The following is a 12,956-nucleotide window of genomic DNA, read 5'->3' on the forward strand; positions in this document are numbered from 1 at the left end:
CCATAAATTTAAACAAAAAGAACTAGAAAAAATATTTAAAAAAAAAAAAAAACTTACTTTAACTTGGATATATAACTATGCATAGTTAAGTACAGTTGTAACCTAAATTTTAATTTATATATTCTTTTTAAGAGAAAGAGATAGATAAATATTATTTGGTGTGTGGCTTTGTAGGATATTAGTTTACCAAAATTAAGATCTCAAACTATTAGAGGAGATTAGTCATCATTGATGATCTATTACATTTGCAGCATTTTTTTTGAAACATTTTAGAGTTTCAATTGGTTTTAATTTCTATTGGTCTCCTATTTTGGAAGCCTTGTTAGAAATGAAAAAGAAAAATACTAAAGATACTGCAAAATGTTCACAATATAATGTGATAATGACTGTAATTGATGAAATTCAACAACTTAATTTATTTGTGTTTGAATTTATTTTTTATGTGATTGGTGACATGCTAGTTAAATTTAAACTTAAACCAATAGTAAAATTTGTGGTATCTTTAACATCACTTAAAAAAAAGTACTAATTATTTAAAAATGTTATATTTTTATAAAATTTTGGGCCTTTACAAATAAAAATGGGGCCTTTTTTTAGTAGGGAATTTTTTTTTTTGGTTGTGGGGCCTTAGGCCTAGGCCTAAGTTGCCTAGGCCTTGAGCCGGCACTGACTTGGACAGCAAAGAGCTCAAGAGGCTTCCCATTCTCCATTAACCATCCGCATAGGTGCTTGAAATCGTTGAAAACCTCCCTTGACTAAAAGCTCCACCTGTCATCATCCCAAACCACGTTCAAACCTGAGCAACTCCAGAGAGCGTGTAGCGTGTCCTCTGCAGTAGAAGCACATCTGTCACAGGTTGGGGTTGGAATGATTGTTTTTTTGGTTAGGTTGGACTTTGTTGGAAGGGATTCTCTGCATGCACGCCATAACAGATTTTTGTATTTGTTTGGAACATCCAATGACCAAATGCTTTTCCAGATTTGTTTATCCAAGTCTGATTGTGAACCTTCTTCTGCCCCGGTCTCCATATCCTTGAGAAACCGATATCCAGATTTGCAATTGTACTGCCCATTTGCCGTGAAAGGCCAGAACAGTGAGCCTTCAGTTTGGCTTCGGGCAATTGGAATCTTCTTTGCGAGTTCAGCTATAGCTGGTATAAGAACTCCCTCCAACATTTCAGCATCCCATTTGCCTGTGTTCTCATCTATTAAACAATCAACCGTGGCATCCTTCATAGACTCGATGATTGGAGAAGTGACTAAAGGTGGGTGTTTAATGGGAAGCCAATGGTGCTGCCATATTTTAATGTTTTTTCCATTACCAACCCGATTGCTTGAACCCATTTTGATAACCTCCCTTCCCTTCAAAATGCTTTTCCAAGCATATGACCTAATTGTCAATTCCTTGGCTTCAATGAATGAACAATGATGGAAAAGTCTTGCCTTGAATATTTTGTAAAAAAGAGTATCTTTATTATGTAGGAGTCGCCATGCTTGCTTGGCTAGAAGCGAGTCATTGAACAATGCAAGGTCCCTAAAACTCATTTCTCCATCTATCTTCGATTTCGTCAACTCCGACCATTTAATCCAATGTATTTTCCTTTTATCACTCTGCTGCCCCCAAAAGAATTTTTTAACCATTGCTTCAATGTCGTGACATAGACCCAAGGGTATTTTGAAACATCCCATGGTATATGTCGGAATGACTTGGACAATTGCTTTGATTAGGACTTCTCTATCCGCTTGAGACAAAAGCTTTCCTTCCCACCCCTGTAATTTTCTCCAAACCCTCTCCTTTATATAGCTAAAGCTTGCTTTTTTTCCCCTTCCCACTAACGAAGGTAGCCCCAAATATTTCTCATAAAATTTTATCTCTTGCACCCCCAATACTCTTTTTATCTCTTGCCTAGTCTTGTCTTCCGTGGACTTGCTAGAGAAAAGGGATGTCTTTTCTCTATTGATTTTTTGGCCTGATACCGCTTTATATTCCGACAATATTTTGAGTACATTTCCACATTCTTGGGGGTTAGCCTTGCAAAAAAACAAGCTGTCATCTGCAAAAAATAAATAGGTTAGTTTGGGCCCTCTCTTACAAAGAGAGAAGCCGTTGATTTCCTTTGCTCTTGTAGCTTTTGTGATTAGGCCATGTAATCCTTCCGTGCATAAAAGGAAGAGGAAGGGGGAGAGAGGGTCCTCTTGCCATATGTCACTTGTTGGATATTTTATATAAGTTTTTTACATAAGTGCTTAAAGCATTATTTGCGCATCACGCGGGACCATGGCTAGTTATATATAATAATAAAGAAAGTAATATAAATATATATTTATTTGTGTTAATTTTTATATTATTTAATTAGTGTAAATATACCTATTTCTTATATATTATATAAAAATGACAAAATAGTCAATTTATATAAATTACATTTTCCATCCTCCATTTTTTCTCTCCAACCAAACAAAAGAGTTTTCCACTATCATACTTTTCCACCCCTCCAACCAAACACACATGGGAGAAAACCAAATCTTTTCTATCCTCCCACTTTTCCATTCTCCCACTAATTTTTCATCCTCCCACTTTTCCACTCCTCCAACCAAATAGACCCTCAAGTGATCTTCACAATGGGTGTTAAGAAGCCTTGCCACCAATGATTAATTGTAATTTTGAACGAAAATGAGGTAGATTGACATTTTGAAATCCCTAATAGTTTGTGGTCAACTTTTCTTAAGCACAAAACGCTTAAATAATAGCAATTTCCTTCTCTCTAATTCAAGGAATGGCTCCCATTGGTGGAAAGCTATATTAAAGGGTAAGGATGCAATTGCCTACGGAAATTACCACTTTTATTCAAGCCATTCCCTTATCTTACTCACAATCAAATTCAACCCAAGATCAACAAATATGGAACCACCATTTAGGAATCTATTCAGTAAAATCAACTTACCTTTTATCACAAATAGGAGTGTGTAGCCAACCTGTCAACCCACCAAAACCAACCCAATCCGTCGGGTTGGGTCGGTTTTTAGGCCTTGATGGGTTGGGTTGGGTTACACAAATTTTTTTGATAGCTGGGTTGAGTCATAAAATTTCAAACCCGCCAAACCCAACCCGACCCATCCATATATTTAAAAAAAAAAAATATATATATATATATATATAATATATTATATAATTAATAAATTTTTTAAAATAACCAACTGTTTTTATCCTATATAAAAGCCAATTAGTTTACACAAACCCTAGTAAATTACTATTGTTGTTTAGTTATTAATGTTGTTTGCCTTTAATGAGTTACATTGATACTAATCTTTAGGTTTTTTTTAATATATTTATATTTATATTTTTTTCTACTCAATATAATAATAATAATAATAGTAACAATAATAATAAATTTGTCCAACCCATGGGTTCAACCTAACCCAACCCGACCCATGTGGGTTGGGTTGAGTTGAGTTGGACTTATGTGATGGGTTGGGTTGGGTTGGGTTGAATTTTTTTTGACTCACCATGGTGAGTTGGGCCAAAAAATCCTCTCAACCCGACCCAACCCAACCCATGCATACCCCTAATCACAAAGATTGAGCACTAATGACGTTTTAGGACAATCTGAATCTTGGACATGGATTTGGAAACTCAAAATTCCTCCCAAAATCAAACTCTTTATCTAGAAATGTGCTCACAATAAAATTCCTACACGATCTATCATATTCGCCTTTTCAACCATCACTCAACTATCCTATCTGCGCTGCAGCGAATTGGAAACTCCAATCCATCTCTTGCGGGATTGTTTTTTTGCTAGACAGATTTGGCTTACATTTCTGATTTCCCCACATTGCTCGTATAAAAAATTTACATACCTGGTGTAAATGGAATTGTACTGCTACTGCTATTACCACTACTAATTATCTTCCTTGGAATATTGTGTTTGCTTTTAATCTATGGTCCATTTGGTTAGGTCGAAGTTCTCTTATTTTTAACAACTAAAACATACCCTTACAAATGATATGTCAATTGTCAAAAAGCCATTGATCATGCCACATAATCCTTATTCTTAAGTTCTATACCTTCACCTTCTTTTTAGCATCCCACTAACATTCATATATCATGGACACCTGCCACACACCCTTCTATTACTATCAACACTGATGGAAGCTCTCAAGGAAGTTCAGGAGAATCTAGAGCAGGTGGGATGGCTAAAACTCCTGCGGGTAATTGGCTATGGGCCTTCTCGCTGCACTTGGGAAAAACGAATAACACAATAGCTGAATGGGCAATTCGTTAAGCTTTGAAACTAGTTTGGAATCGAAATCACAGATTTGTTAATCTACAGACTGACTCTCTTCTAGCCTCTAAATGGATTAACAAAGATATGGATTATCTACCTATATTTGCTAATTTAATTCTGGATTGCAGTGGCTCCTAGCCAAACCTTGGGCAGTTTGCGTTGAACACATATGGAGGGAAGCCAATAATTGTGCAGATATGTTGGCAAAAAGGGGAGCTTCTTAGTCTGAGAGAGAGAGAGATTCTATGATACATGCCTGGCATTTTTGTTACAATGCCTCTTTTGGGATTTCATGGGTTCTGTTTTGATGATGCCGAAAAAATCACCAGTAAGCTGCAAGCACTCTCTAAACTAAAGCAACACCTGCAAAAAGAAAATAGAGGACCTAAAAGAGAGCATCGGTGTGGTGCCGGCCAAAAACCCTCCGAATGTCAAGTTAGAATATGATTTTTTACAACCCTAGAGTGCCAGAGTCGAGTTAATTATGCGTACCTTGATTTGTAAGGACTTCGGCATATTTATAATAGGGTAGGGTCAGCATCCACGCCTTGATTACATAGTCCTTTCCTTATAGGATTATAACACTTTCCTTTTGAGTACCTTCTATCAAGGCTAAACGTACGATGCAAAAATTCCTCTTATGCACGTTTTATGTGGAGAATAATTAAGACCACATTAGCCCTAATTAATATAATGTGAACTCTTATTCGAGACTCTTTGGAAATAATCCTGGAAGGTTGATCCCTGCATGTACCCGTCCGTCAACTGTGAATCCGTCCTCTTTGGTCACGTTAAATACCATCATCCTTATGTCGTCATATCTACCAAGTAGACCTGTCAAGATCACTTTTATTCCCCTTCATGTTTCAACCCGTCCGGTGTGCTGCAAATAAGCTTGGCCTACTTTTTGGTGTGGTGAACTCTGCTTGTGTTGTTTAGCTTTGTTTGTTTTTTGTTATGTGTTTATTTCTTTGCAGTTTGGTATGTACCTTAAATCAAGGGTCTAGTCACTCTTGTTTTATTGTTTAAACTTTAAACTCTGTTCTGTGTCTGTAAGTTTATGCAAAAAAAGTTTCCCTTTTACGCAAAAAAACTTGTCAACGAAGATGGCACGTCAAGGTTACATTGACCATTCTCATTATTGTTCATCATCATTGGGAAGCAACCTCTTTTTGTCTTTTCTAAACTAAAATATCTAAAGACTTACAAAAGTCATAGGCCTAAATCTAAATGCTCTCTCAAATGTCAGATACCCTTAACCAGAAGCAATTTAAGCAGTCAGCATCGACAACATTTTAGCATTTTAAGCAGAGCCAACAAAGAGAGAAAATCCGTCAAGTAATCTAAATAGAGAACATTTTTTTGAGTCATCAAACCATAGGGAATATCTATATTAAATTGCTACCCTTTTACATAGTCAATTCTGTCATATAACTTTTAAAATCAAACCTACTTTAGTACCATTCCATGAGATTTTCAACACCCTCATGAGCAGGAAGTAAAGAAGCAAAATAGTTTCATCAAAAGTTGGAAGACTATTTTTTAATATATATACATAAACTTAGATAAAATTATAAACAAAAGTTTTAGTTAGTTTAACTAATAGAGTATGATATAGAGTAATCATCATACTCATCAAAAGATAAAAAAGAACAATCACAGTAGAATTGATTCTATAAATTCAAATCCTATTGCATCTTTAAAACAAAAAATAGATAAAAAAAAAAGATTGGCTTCATAAGAGTAAAACATTCCGAAAATGTTGATAATCACCATTCCTCTTTCTTTATTCTTTTTCTTCTTCTTTGTCTTTTTGTTTATAATTATTATTTATTTTTGCTCGCGTTTACCATTTTCATTTCTATTAAGAATTTAACCCTGCCTACATACATGATTTTTGTTTTAGAAAATTTTATAACCGAAGCACATGCTTAGCATGTTCAGCATATATATATAAAATTGGAAAATAGTAGAGTATACTTCATTTCGTAGGCCCATTCTTGATTGTATTCTTGAATCTTGATTATATGAGCCTAGTTATTTTGCTTCTTTTTAGTTGTTAGAGGGTCCTATTATCAAATTACCTGGGCAGTGCCATGGCCTAGAGAAAGCCCCTGCAATTTGGACCAAGACACCCAGAAAAGATTTTGAGCGAGGCCCAAACATAACCGTGAACATCCATGGTTGACTGGGGCTTGGAAATCACGATTTACATTGATAAAATTCTTACTTTTAAGGGTAACCTTCATATGAAACCCTTCTTTTCCCAAACAAACACACAGCCAAACCATTGGCTGCAACAATTATTGAATTGTTGAAACCTATCTGATCAACTATTGCTTTTTATCCCTCAAAATATAACTTTAATTCCAGTAAAAAGACTACATCAAGGTTATAATCCTTGATTAATGCCCACAAATTATGAACAAGAAAAAAAAAAGAATAAAATTCCGCCATACTAGATACACTCTTAGCTTCTTTTGTCTGCCTAGCTTTCATTCTAGCCAGCACATTCGAATTAACTTTCTTAGAAGAGGTTGGCCTATGTTTCAGGGTCCAGCATAAGGAAGTGTACCTGTTTGGGTACTGATTATATTGAGTGTGTCGGCATTTTCCAGCGTTTCGCGCTTTTTTTTTTTTTTTTGAGAAGTGCGGTTCAGTGCTTTCTAGTTGGACCTGTGCACTATTCACGAAACTCACAAACCTCTTTTTTCACCAAAACTTTTATTAAAAATGAGCCCCACGATACTATTCATACATTTAAAAATGATTTTGATACAGTGTTTTCAGTTTTCAGTTATCAACAAAATAAACGGTATTTTACTATTTAACTTATTTTTGCTACTATTCATGGGTCTTACTGCATTTTTTTTTACTATTCATTAATCTCATTGTATTATTTCAATTAACATTTACATTCATTTACAGTACTTTCAACAAAAAGTTTTTAGTTTCAGCAAAATAAGTGAATCTCAAACAGACCCTTAGAGGTGACATAGAAAATAAAAAAAAGGAGTAGAGGAGTTAGTCTTAAAGATCGACAAATACCTCAAGTTGAAGGGGAGGGGAGGGATTCGGTAGTAGATGATTCTAACAAAGCTCAAAAGAAAAAGAAAAAATCAACAAAAAAATCGCACAATTATGTTATTGGAAAGAATAATCATATCATAATTTATTGTTTGGTTATATCAAGGCCCATAGTCTGTGTGGTTAAAAGGATGAAAAGAAATGATGGAAAATGTTAGGAGGATATAAAAGATTTCAATTTTCGATCATGTGTATTTAGTTAGGAAAAGCAAAAGAATAGAAAATTAATATAATTTTTTTTATTGAGAAAAAAAAAAAAGAGGGTGAAGACATATATAAATTTACTCTTCTACCCTTTTAAGAAGACCAAATAAGGAGAAAAAACAAAAGTGGTTGGTGACTAACGTTGTTAGAAGGGCATTACTACAAAGCCCCCGTATTATCCTCAAGTTTGAAATATTGGGTTTTGCTGGGCTCGACGAAAAACACCTTAGATCCACCTATTTTCCCTTCTATTTTCTATCTTTACCAAGCAAGAGGAAATGCTACTTTCTCCCTGCTTTTTTTCTTCATTATTTTCATCTAATTGGTTTTCATATCCTAACCAAACACTACCTTTAGATTTTGTAGCAAAAATTATCACATATTTGATAGTTTAGCTAGAACCTTTAAGAATCCCTTTAAAACTCAAAGATAAGCTAAAATTGGAATTTTGAATTTAAGCATTAAACCTATTTTAGTGCACTATTTTCAGCTTTTAATTGAAACAATGAATTTATACAAATGTCAATTGCTTAGGGCCTGATTGGTTTTAATAAGTGGTGTATCAACTTTTTATTTTCTTTATTCTATATTCAAATCCAGAATTTGAACATAGAAAAAAAACATTTATTTTTACATTTAGTAGTGTTTGGTAAATTGTTTTGAATACATAATTTGGGTATAGAATATATCATACTTGGGTTTGATCATTGTTTTCTATTTAAAAAAAAAAAGTAATTTTTCTCATTCACACACATCATATCACTAAAAAAAAAAAAGTAACTTTGTGTTTCACAATATTTACGAATATGCCACTATATTCATATTTTTTTTGAAAACAAAAATATTAAAAAGTTGTATTCATTTTTTGTATTCAAATACAACTTTTAGAATAATGAAAATGAAAACTAAATATAAAATCTAGAACCAAATTAGTTTTTTAGAGGTGGGACCTACTAAAAACTGAAAAATGAAAACATATAAGGATGTTTTTTTAGTTAACCAAATAGGCCCTTATTTTTTTAAAAACTCAATGCCCACTCTTTTTTTAGATACCAGTGCCCACTCATTTTTAGAGAGAGAGAGCACTAACTATAACAATAAAAAAAGAGGAAATTACATAGTTAGTCCTTATCCTTTACATCATTTTTCGATTTAGTAACTAACCTTTCAATTGTGTCAATTTAATTTCTAATCTTTTAGTGTCGTGTCAATTTGACCATTGCGGCTACCCCCTTTGGAAAAAATTGATGTGTCAAATGAAGTACTAGACAATGATTTTTCTTGTCATATCAACTACTAACTATACCACCATGTCAAATTAAGAAATAAAAATAAAATAAAAAACTAAATTTGATGTTCCCACGTGAGTTCATTTGGGGAAAAATTCTAAAATCCCTAAAACTCTCTCTCTTGTCAGATCACTACATCTCCATCTAGCTCATCCTCACCCTCACTCTCAACTGAGTCAAGATTTAGGGCCTTCTCTTCATCGTCTTCATCTTCAAAGGAGATTAGCAAATGTGAGCTAGATGCGAAGAGATCAGTTGTGGCATCGACACAGAATCTTGACAAGCTAAGTTTGGGGAAGGTGGGCTAAGACAGTGTGAAACCCAGACAAAAATGGAAGTAGGCAAGGAAGTACGGAGCATCGGCGACTTAGTTAAAGTTTTGATTTTTATGTGTTTTGGTTTACGGGTTTTGAAGAAATGAGAACTTTAGGGCCTTTTATTCATTTTTCTTATATAGACTATGTTGAGGTCTAAAAAAAAAAAATCATGACACAAGGCCCAAAGAAATAGCACATTGGGCCAACCCATGGAAAGTAAAATTAAGAAAAAAGGGGTTGGGCTCACAAAAAAGAGAAGGATGGTAGGCCCAATAGATTTGAGGCCCAAGATCCATGAAGAGGCAGGTCTTAGAATCCATGAAATAAAGGGAAGAAAGAAAAGGGTTCAGCTTACCAAGATCAGAGGACCAAGGAGAGTCTAGTAGAAAGAGCTGGGCCGAGATCTCGGAGACTGCCAAGGGCCTGGGATCCCTGGGGCGTGTAGCACAGCCAAAGAAGGATTAAGACAGCTCAAAAAGGGAACCAAAAGGCACAAGGAACGAAGGGCAGATATGTTCTTCTCAAGCACTCAGTGATGCAACACAGAACCAGAGAGTTTGGAGAGCAACAACTCATGAGCAAAGGGTCGGTACCTTGGGGAACCCAGAAAGAAGAACCATAAAGGGAAGTAGTTGGAAAAACCTTTGACTTGGCAGAGAAGAACTTGGCTCACTGGAAAAAAAAATGACAAAAAAGGAGGGGTGGCCAAAAGGCTAAGTTTGAAAAAAGGAAGATAGAGAAACCTTGGAGGAAGCGAAGTTGTAGGTCAGCTCCCCCGAAGGTACCTTAAAAGAAGGTCAACAAGGGGCTTTTGGAGAAAAAGCACCAAAAGAAGAGAACTATGAGAAACAAGGAATGGGTCGGCCACCAAAGCTGCTGGCACGCTACAGGCTCTATTATCGAAGCAAAGAGAGGGAACCAGTGGTACCCTAAAGCCCTGAGGTGACGCTATAAAAGGAGGAAGTAGCAACAATGAAGGTCATGATTCAGCAATAGTGAAATCAGAATAGAATCATAAAACTCTGTCAAAACTTTAAGAAAATAAGAAAATATCTCCCGGTATCCCAGAAATAGCCATTATGGTACAATACTTGGATTCAAAAGGATTCAAACTTTGCAAGTCTTAGAGGTTTAGATAGCCATCTAAGTCTGTAATTTTTGAGCTTATTTGGACCTTGTAGCACGATTTAGTGAGCACATTGTAATCCATAATTAAGGAAACTAATGGAGTATTTCTTATTGATTTGAGGATCCCGAACAATTATTTTTGTGTTTCTTTGTTACATTTGTCTTTCTTTGCTATTTTTTTGTTGTTCAATACATATATTCTCACTTGCTAGTGTATGCATATTGCAGGAGTCTTGTCCTATGCACCACTTGGTTTGTAAATAGCCCATTTAGTTGCGTTGACCAAGCCCAGTCCCTTCAAACTGCAACAAGAGGGCCCGGGGGTCCTTGCTTAAGCTTAGGCCTGGACATCATCCAAAAAGTGACCCTCACATTTTGGCGACTTCACTGGGGATTGGGTAAAGGAGAGGGAAGAAGTAGTCCCTTCGCTGAGCATGGCTCCAAGACCAAGGAACAGCAAAGATGCCAATATGCCACCTGCGGCCTCTGAGCCCGTGGGAGAAAATGAGGTGGCCTCCAGACAGAGGGGCGAGGTGCCCTTGACAGAGTAGGAGGTCGTGTCAGTGCAAAGGCACGCAAGGCAAGAGCCAGACCCCATGGCTCGAATGATAGAGATGTTGAAGGATTTGCAGCAAGAAATTCGCCTCCTTAAAGAGGGCAGGACATAGGAAATCAGGGATAATGTTCCTTTTGTGGTCAACCAGGACAGAGCCGAACCTAAAGGAGGATCGATGGTAGGAGGGGGAGCTAACCCCCAGTACCTAACACTGGCAAATGTTAGTGCCCTTTTGGAGCAGGAAAGGGAAAAGCTCTAAAGGATCCCCAATCAATTTTTCTAGGATCCCCCATTCCCACTAGAGCTCCTCAGCAAGCCATATCTCAAAGGATATGAACCCCCGAAGTTCCACCCTTTTGATGGAAGGAACGGAAGTGCTGTGGAACACGTGAGCAGGTTTATCCATACTATGGGCCCTTACACAGGAGACAGAGAGCTATGCCTAAGGGAGTTTACTAAGTCCCTAATGGACAGAGCATATACGTGGTACACCATGCTGAAGCCTGGGTCCATTAAGACCTAGGATGAAATGATGGAGAGGTATTGTGTGAAGTACTACCCAGGTGAGGACAAGGTCACCTTCCAAAGCCTTCAAATGGTGAGGCAAAGGCCTGGAGAGGATCCCATCCAATTCATCAAAAGATTCGAAGATGTGTCTCTAGACTGTTATGGAGACCATGAAGAAAAGGAGCTCGTGGAGACCTGCATATCCAACATGCTCTTTGATTACAGGGTCAATCTCGAAAATCTATGCATAACTCAATTTGCTGACCTGCTGCAGAGAACTAGGAGAACAACGCAGACTATGAGAACAAAGAGAGCGCTAGTACCCCAAGCCATGACAGCATCAGTAGGAGAGAAAAGGAAGATGTCTAACGAGAAAGTGTTCGAGGAATCACCAGTAATCCCATGTACCGCAGAGGAATTGAACCATGTTCTAGACAAATGGATTGGGGATGGAATTGTTAGGCCATTTACCGTGTCCAGGCCACCAACTAAGGAAGAAAGAAAGAACCCCCTATTCTGCAAGATTCATAATTATGTCAAACACTCCACCAAGGACTGTTGGACCCTCCGTAGGCTCTTTCACAAGAAACTAAGAGAAAGAACCTTGGAGCTTACTCAAAAGGAACCAGAAGTGCAAAGGAACCCCCTGCCCAACCACGAGGGAAAAGGGGTGGTGGCTGTGGTGAACCATTGGGAACCTAGCAGAAGCAGAAGAACCTGAGGAATCCTTCCACCCAAGCACAGTCAGGGCTCTCCAGAAGAACCCTAAGTTCAGGTTGCTATTCAACCAGCTGGCATTTGGACCAGAAGCAAGATGTGTGGCCATAGAGTCCCTCATGAGCATAGCAACAGATTCGAGAATGGAATGTTTCACAGCAGAGTCCCATGCTAGTCGAGCCTACTTGGAGACAACTAATGTAATAACCTTCACTGATGAGGACATGGAAGTCAAGCATCCAGACCACCATAGACCTCTTTATCTAATGGCCACCATAAATGGTGTCCAAGTTAGAAGAGCATTAGTAGACACAAGGGCGTCGCTCAACCTCATAGCCCTGAGTACCCTAGAAGCCGTGGGCCTAACTGGCAGGAGGATCCTAGGGGCTCCCATGGAGATAACAGGGTTTAGAGGATCAACAGAATCAACTGAAGGATACGTGCAGCTGGCCTTAAGAGTGGGACCAACAGTGGCCTTGATAAGATTCCATGTGATCAATTCAGAGGTTTCCTACCATGTACTGTTGGGACGCCCATGGCTCCATAAACACCACCTTATTCCATCCACGTACCATCAATGTGTCAAAGGAAGATTGAATGGGAAGCCCGGAAGAATCCCTGCCAATTGTAACCCATTCAGCCAAGGGGAGGTTGTGTAAACAATGTTTTATGATGAGCTAGAACCAGATGATAAGAGCCCCATGCCGGGGACCCCAGGAGCACCTATCCTAGAAGAGAAGGAAGGAAGGGGTACCCGTGACCTGAGAAACCTCTTGGAAAAGAAAAGACAAAAAAGAGAGCCCAGCTCCTCAGGATCCCGAAAATGCGTGGTGGTACGAGAACTTGGAGGAAGGCTAATCTATCGTCTA

Source organism: Castanea sativa, chromosome 11, assembly GCF_040712315.1.
Source record: "Castanea sativa cultivar Marrone di Chiusa Pesio chromosome 11, ASM4071231v1".
Lineage (NCBI taxonomy): Eukaryota > Viridiplantae > Streptophyta > Magnoliopsida > Fagales > Fagaceae > Castanea > Castanea sativa.